We start from the raw sequence: 7,461 nt of genomic DNA, 5'->3' as shown, positions 1-7,461 counted from the left end.
AGGTGGGGTAGCCGAGGGTGACATAGGGACTGCGATGTAGAGTCACTGTGGACAGAATTGAGGAATTGTAAAGGTAAGAAGATACTAATGGGAGTTATCTCCAGGCCCCCAAACAGTAGCCTGGAGTTAAAACTGGCATGTAACAAAGGTAATGCCACTGTGGTTATGGGAGATTTCAATATGCAGGTAGACTGGGAAAATCAGGTTGGTTCTGGACCCCAAGAAAGGGAGTTTGTAGAGTGCCTCCGAGATGGATTCTTAGAGCAGCTTGTACTGGAGCTTACCAGAGAGAAGGCAATTCTGGATTTAATAAGGGAACTCGAGGTAAAGGAACCGCTAGGAGGTGGTGACCATAATATGATAAGTTTTAATCAGCAATTTGAGAGGGAGAAGGTTAAATCAGAAGTGTCAGTGCTGCAGTTGAACAAAGGAGACTATGAAGGCATGAGAGAGGAACTGGCCAAGGTTGACTGGAAAAGGATCCTAGCAGGAATGACAGTGGATCATTTCATTCTAAAGAGGAAGAAAGATTCTAAGGGGAGTAGGAGGCAACCGTGGCTGACAAAGGAAGTTAGGTATGGAATAAAACTAAAACAAAAGGTGTATAACACAGCAAAGAGTAGTGGGAAGCCAGAGGATTGGGAAACTTTCAAAGAACAACAGAAGGTAACAAAACGGGCAATACGGGGTGAAAAGATGAAGTACGAGGGTAAGCTGGCCAAGAACATAACGAAGGATAGTAAAAACTTCTTTAGGTATGTTAGGAGCAACAGATTAGTAAAGACAAATGTGGGTCCCTTGAAGGCAGAATCAGGTAAAATTATTATGGGGAACAAGAAAATGGCAGAAGAGTTGAACGGGTACTTTGGTTCCGTCTTCACTAACGAAGACACAAACAATCTCCCAGATGTACTAGAGGACACAGGATCGAGGGAGACAGAGCAACTGAAAGAAATTTGCATTAGACGCGAAATAGTATTGGGTAGATGGATGGGACTGAAGGCTGATAAATCCCCAGGGCCCGATGGTCTGCATCTCGGGGTACTCAAGGAGGTGGCTGTAGAAATCGTGGATGCATTGGTGACCACTTTCTAATGTTCTATAGATTCAGGATCAGTTCCTGTGGATTGGAGGGTAGCTAATGTTATCGCACTTTTCAAGAAAGGAGCGAGAGAGAAAACGGGGTATTATAGACCAGTTAGCCTGACATCGGTGGTGGGGAAGTTGCTGGAGTCAATTACTAAAGAAGTAATAACAGCACAATTGGATAGCAGTAAAAGGATTGGTCCAAGTCGGCATGGATTTATGAAGGGGAAATCCTGCTTGACTAATCTTCTGGAATTTTTTGAGGATGTGACAAGTAAAATGGATGAAAGAGAGCCAATGGATGTAGTGTATCTGGAGTTTCAGAAAGCCTTTGATAAGGTCCCACACAGGAGATTATTGGGCACAATTAGACCACATGATATTGGGGGTAGGCTATTGACATGGATAGAGAATTGGTAGGCAGACAGGAAACAAAGGGTATGGATAAACGGGTCCCTGTCAGAATGACAGGCAGTGGCGAGTGGAGTGCCGCAAGGCTCGGTGCTGGGGCTACAACAATTTACAATATATAGAAACATAGAAATTAGGTGCAGGAGTAGGCCATTCGGCCCTTCGAGCCTGCACCGCCATTCAATATGATCATGGCTGATCATCCAACTCAGTATCCCGTACCTGCCTTCTCTCCATACCCCCTGATCCCCTTAGCCACAAGGGCCACATCTAACTCCCTCTTAAATATAGCCAATGAACTGGCCTCAACTACCCTCTGTGGCAGAGAGTTCCAGAGATTCACCACTCTCTGCGTGAAAAAAGTTCTTCTCATCTCGGTTTTAAAGGATTTCCCCTTTATCCTTAAGCTGTGACCCCTTGTCCTGAATATATATTAATGATTTAGATGATAGGATTAAAAGTAACACTAGCAAATTTGCAGATAACACAAAGCTGGGTGGCAGTGTGAACTGCGAAGAGGATGCTAAGAGGTTGCAGGGTGACTTGGACAGGTTGAGTGAGTGGGCAGATGCATGGCAGATGCAGTATAATATAGATAAATGTGACGTTTTCCACTTTGGCAGCCAGAACAAGGAGGCAGATTATTTTATCACTGGTGTCAAATTAGGAAAAAGGGAAGTGCAACGAGACCTGGGTGTCTTTGTACATGTCACTAAAGGTAAACATGCAGGTACAGCAGGCAGTGAAGAAAGCTAATGGCATGTTAGCCTTCATAATGAGAGGATTTGAGTATAGGAGTAAAGAGGTCCTTCTGCAGTTTTACAGGGCCCTGATGAGACCACATCTGGAGTATTGTGTGCAGTTTTGGTCTCCTAGTTTGAGGAAGGACATCCTTCCTATTGATGCAGTGCAGCATAGGTTCATGAGGTTAATCCCCAGGATGACGGGACTGTCATATGTAGAAAGACTGGGATTTAGAAGGATGAGAGGGATTCTTATAAAAACATATAAAAATATAAAAGGACAGGACAAGCTATATGCAGGAAAAATGTTCCCAATGTTGGGGAGTCCAGAACCAGGGACCACAGTCTAAGAATAAAGGGAAGGCCATTTAAAACTGAGATGAGAAAAAACTTTTTCACCCAGAGAGTTGTGAATTTGTGGAATTCTTTGCCACAGAGGGCAGTGGAGGCCAATTCACTGGATGAATTTAAAAGAGAGTTAGATAGAGCTCTAGGGGCTAGTGGAATCAAGGGATAGGGGAAGAAGGCAGGCATGGGTGGATGATCAGCCATATCACAATGAATGGCGGTGCTGGTTTGAAGGGCCAAATGGCCTCCTCCTGCACCCATTTTCTAAGTTGCTATGTTTACTGTTCCTTATCTCATCCCTCCCCTTATCTTCCATTTTTGTTTCTATGACACTAATCATTTTTACACAGGCAGCCTGCAGCAGGCTAACATTTATAGCCTCTGGTGCTCGTCACAGTCTCCTTTCTGATTATGTGATTATTTTTCAGAAATTGCTTTCCCATTGATGTTCTCAAGCTGCTGCTGAAGATGTGGGTTGTTGTTACACACATTGAAGTCTTGTCATCTTTGTCAGATGTAATAACTTGCGGATGTGTGACGGCGATTTTAGGATCCTACCGCTTCCATTTCCTGTCTTTCAAGGTAAATTAGCAGGTTGAAAATCAACCTTAGCTACTTAAAGAAAACAAGAGTGGTGGATTGACATATGTCCCAGACTGAGCAATGAAATATTGCAGCAGTGCAGCAGAAAATGTAAACATAGTACTCTGTGATATTCTGGAAACAATATATTAAACAAGAAAAAAAAGCTCAGTATATGTGAGTAGTATATATATATATATATATAGTATTGCGGTTGAGATATCTGAAGAAGGGTCTCGACCTGAAACATCACCCATTCCTTCTCTCTAGGGATGCTGTTCCTTCGCTCCAGGGATGCTGCCTGTCCCGCTGTTACTCCAGCATTTTGTGTCTATTGAGCATAGAAGTTGGGAAGATGATATTTTCTGTCTATTTTATAAGGAATAAGCACAGAAAGCAAGAAATCAATTAAAAGATCTTCATAACTTTACCATGTAAAACTTCCATGGTTCCCAGAAGTGAACCATAAATTGCAGTCTGGGACACAGTCTGATTAATTGCTTTTTATGTCATAGCATTAATTCCCCTCGAATGCAGCTCTATGCAGCCATCAGCTGGATCCTAGGTAATTACTGCTTTCATAGAGTCATAGAATCATCTAGCGTGGAAACAGGCCCTTCGTCCCAACTTGCCCACACCGACCAACATGTCCCATCCACACTAGTCCCACCTGCCTACATTTAGCCCATATACCATAAACCTACCCTATCCACGTACCTGTCTAAATGCTTCTTAAACATTGCAATAGTACCTGCCTCAACTACCTCCTGCAGCAGCTTGTTCCAAAGGCCCACTACTCTTTGCGTGAAAAAGTTACCATTCTACTAAATTACTACTAAATCTTTCCCCCTCATCTTAAATCTATGTCCTCTGGTTCTCGACAAGAGACTCTGTGTCTCCTCGATCTATTCCTCTCATGACTTAGCACACCTCTATAAGATCACCCCTCTGCCTCCTGCGCTCCAAGGAATGGAGTCCTAGCCTGCTCAACCTCTTCCTATAGCTCAGATCCTTGAGTCCTGGCATCATAATTAACTGTATTCAATGGTTCAATGGCACTTGTGCCTAAGTACAGTGAAATTCTTTACCTGAATAGGGTTCAGTGACTATCCCACTACACGTCAAGAGTAAAGTCAAGAGTGTTTTATTGTCGTATGTCCCAGATAGAAAATAAAATTCTTATTCTTACAACAGATATGTAAACAAGTATTCTGTAAATAATAAACTAAACAAGAAAAAAAAGTTCAGTATATATGTAACAATGTTACAAAATGTTAAGAGTTAAAAAATCAAGTCTGTAATTTATCCCATCAGATAAAGCATAAAAATAAGTTTAATTTGACACCTAATTCACTTTCAGATCTTCAGTATTAAAATACATATGGCCATTTTCATACTCGGAAATTAGCATCTTGTTCCCTATTGCTTTTCCATTGACTTAACACAAAAGCTGTGATCGAGAATAGTCAAAAGCCCATAACTTTCTTAACAATTAAGAGAACTGAAATAAATTTTCAGTTATTATAGATTGAAGCATTCTGAAACAAATATGAAACAATCTTACTTAGATGACTTGAAATTAAAGCATATAATTAGTTAACCTTATTGTATCTAATTACAAAATTAAATTACTAGATCTAAACATCTATCCATTTCTTAAGAATAGATTAACATTTTTAAATAGCCTAAGTGTCCAAATAACATTCACACAAGAATTCACAATATACCATAATTTTAAAATCTCATTGTCATGGATTAATAGGCCAAATGGAAGGAATTTAGTGTTTAATACCTGTAAATTAATGGCCATTTAAATCAACTTGCGAGTGGGATTTTCTGGAACGTGACCATTTGGAACGTTGCGGTTGCAGTGATTTCAGTCCCTCATATCGGCAGCAAATACACTGCCGGTTCGTTCGGGGAAAAAATTCACCGTTTCGCAACTTAAAATGTGAATTAAATGCATCTTAAGAAACACTTTTATACATAAAAATAAACTACTTTCTTTTACCTGTCCCCTACGTAAAATGCAGCCCCGTTGTCGCCGTTGACGGCTTCAAAAGCTGATTTTAAAATCACTCCAGCGATTAACTTGTCGGGCGAATTTTTTTTCTAAAACACACAGAACGCATGCCGGAACGATTCTTCGGCAAAGTCTTGCACTCCTACAAAATATAGTACAGGACAAGGTAGGAAAAAAAAACGCTTTTTAACCCCGCCCCTCCCCCCCTCAAACGCGCCAAAATCGCGCACATGGCCAGTGGCAGAATTGCTGCGCCGCTGAAGGTAAGTATTGTAACATACCTAATATATGTGCGCACACACACACACACGCATATATGCACACACACACATACATGTGCACACACACACACATATATATATATACACACACACACATACATATATATCACAATCACAATAATATTTTATTAGCCAAGTATGTTTTACAACATAGGAGGAATTTCATTTGCCAAGTCGGACTTACAAATAAAAAGCAATGGAACACACGAAATACATTTTAACATAAACATCCAGCAGTGACTCCTCCACATTCCTCACTGTGATGGAGAAGGCAAAAAAAAAGTTAGATCTCTTCCCATCTTTGTTCTCCCATGGTCGGAGGATGATCTTGACTCCCCCGCGCCGGCGATCGAACTCCGGGTCAGGGCTGGTCATGCCTCTGCGTCGGTGGAGCTTCCCGAATCGGCCTCTCCCGAGACTGTGAGCGCTTGATGGTAAGTCCACAGGCCACGGTTGGAGCGATCCCAGGCAAGGGATCAGCTCGGATGTTAAGTCCACGCCCCGCAGTGGGGCTCAAGTCAGTCCGAGGAGGCCTCCAGCTCCATAAATGGTAGATCGCAGATCGGCCGGAGATGCGACCCAAATATTAATCGCATGTCTGGCAAGGTAAGAAACTGAAATAAGTTTCCCCCGATTCCCTCCACCTCCCCCCACATAAAACAAACCGGAGAACATTTACACAGACTTTTAACGCACACTAAAAATTAAAAAACGACGAAAAAACAGACAGACTGTTGGCGGGGCTGCCAATATATATACATAGGTATAATTGGTACCCCACAGCTCCGCTCTTGCTCCTCCTCCCCCTAATCGTGACGGTGACAGAGGAGTCCCTCTAGACCTTACTTTTCACACCATCAGCCATCGCATACTACACATATTCCTCTGATATTTTCGTCACCTCCAACGGGACCCCACCACAAGTCACATCTTCCCATCCCCACCCCTTCCCGCCTTCTGCAGAGGCCGTACTCTCAGCAACTTCCTGGTTAGCTCATCCCTTCCCACCCAGGTACCTTTCCCTGCAACCACAGGAGATGCAACACTCTGTCCAGGAATGCCAACAGTCCTTTCAGGTTAGGCAGAAGTTTATTTGCATCTTCTTCAACCTCATCTACTGTATCTGTTGTTCGAAGTGTAGACTCTCATACATCGACGAGACCAGGCGTAGACTGGGCGATAGTTTTGCTGAACACCTCGGCTCAGTCCACCTGGACCTACCTAATCTCCCAGTTGCCAAATACTTTAACTCCCCTTCCCATTCCAATACTGACCTTTCTCCTGGGCCTCCTCCATTGTCAGAGAGAGGCCAAGTGCAAATTGGAGGAACAGCATCTCATATTTCAATTGGGCAGCTTACAACCCAATGGTATTCATTTTGATTTCTCTAACTTCAAGTGTCTCTTGCGTTCCCTCTCTCTCCATCGCTCCCCCACCCAAGTCGTACCAGCTTCCATGTCATCTTGTTGAGTCTCATTGTACTCATTCTCATCTAGGCCACAGCTAACAAAGGCCTGTTTCCTTTATAATTGGGACTTTTTTGCACATCTTTCATTCATTTGTTCTATATCTCTCTGCATCACCATCTATATCTCTTGTTTCCCTTTCCCCTGACTCTCAGTCTGAAGAAAGGTCGCGACCCAAAACCTTTTCTCCAGAGAAGCTGTCTGACCCTGAGTTACTCCAGCTTTTAATGTCTGTATATAAACACACATGCATAAAAACAAACAAACAATAATAGTGCAATCATACCAAGTGCATGCAATCAAGGCAAAAGACCACGCTGAGTCAACACACAAGAGTTGCCACATTTCAGTACCCTTTACATACCTAAACAATTTAACAGAAGTACAATGGATTTAAGTAAAACACAAAGTGCGGGAGTAACTCAGTGGGACAGACAGCATCTGTGGAGGGAATAGATAATGGACGTTTCGGGTTAGGACTCTTCTTCAGAAAGGTCCCGAGCTAAAACATCGCCTTTCCA

This window comes from Leucoraja erinacea, chromosome 4 (genome assembly GCF_028641065.1).
Source record: "Leucoraja erinacea ecotype New England chromosome 4, Leri_hhj_1, whole genome shotgun sequence".
NCBI lineage: Eukaryota > Metazoa > Chordata > Chondrichthyes > Rajiformes > Rajidae > Leucoraja > Leucoraja erinaceus.
Note: the sequence above shows the minus strand (reverse complement) of the source record.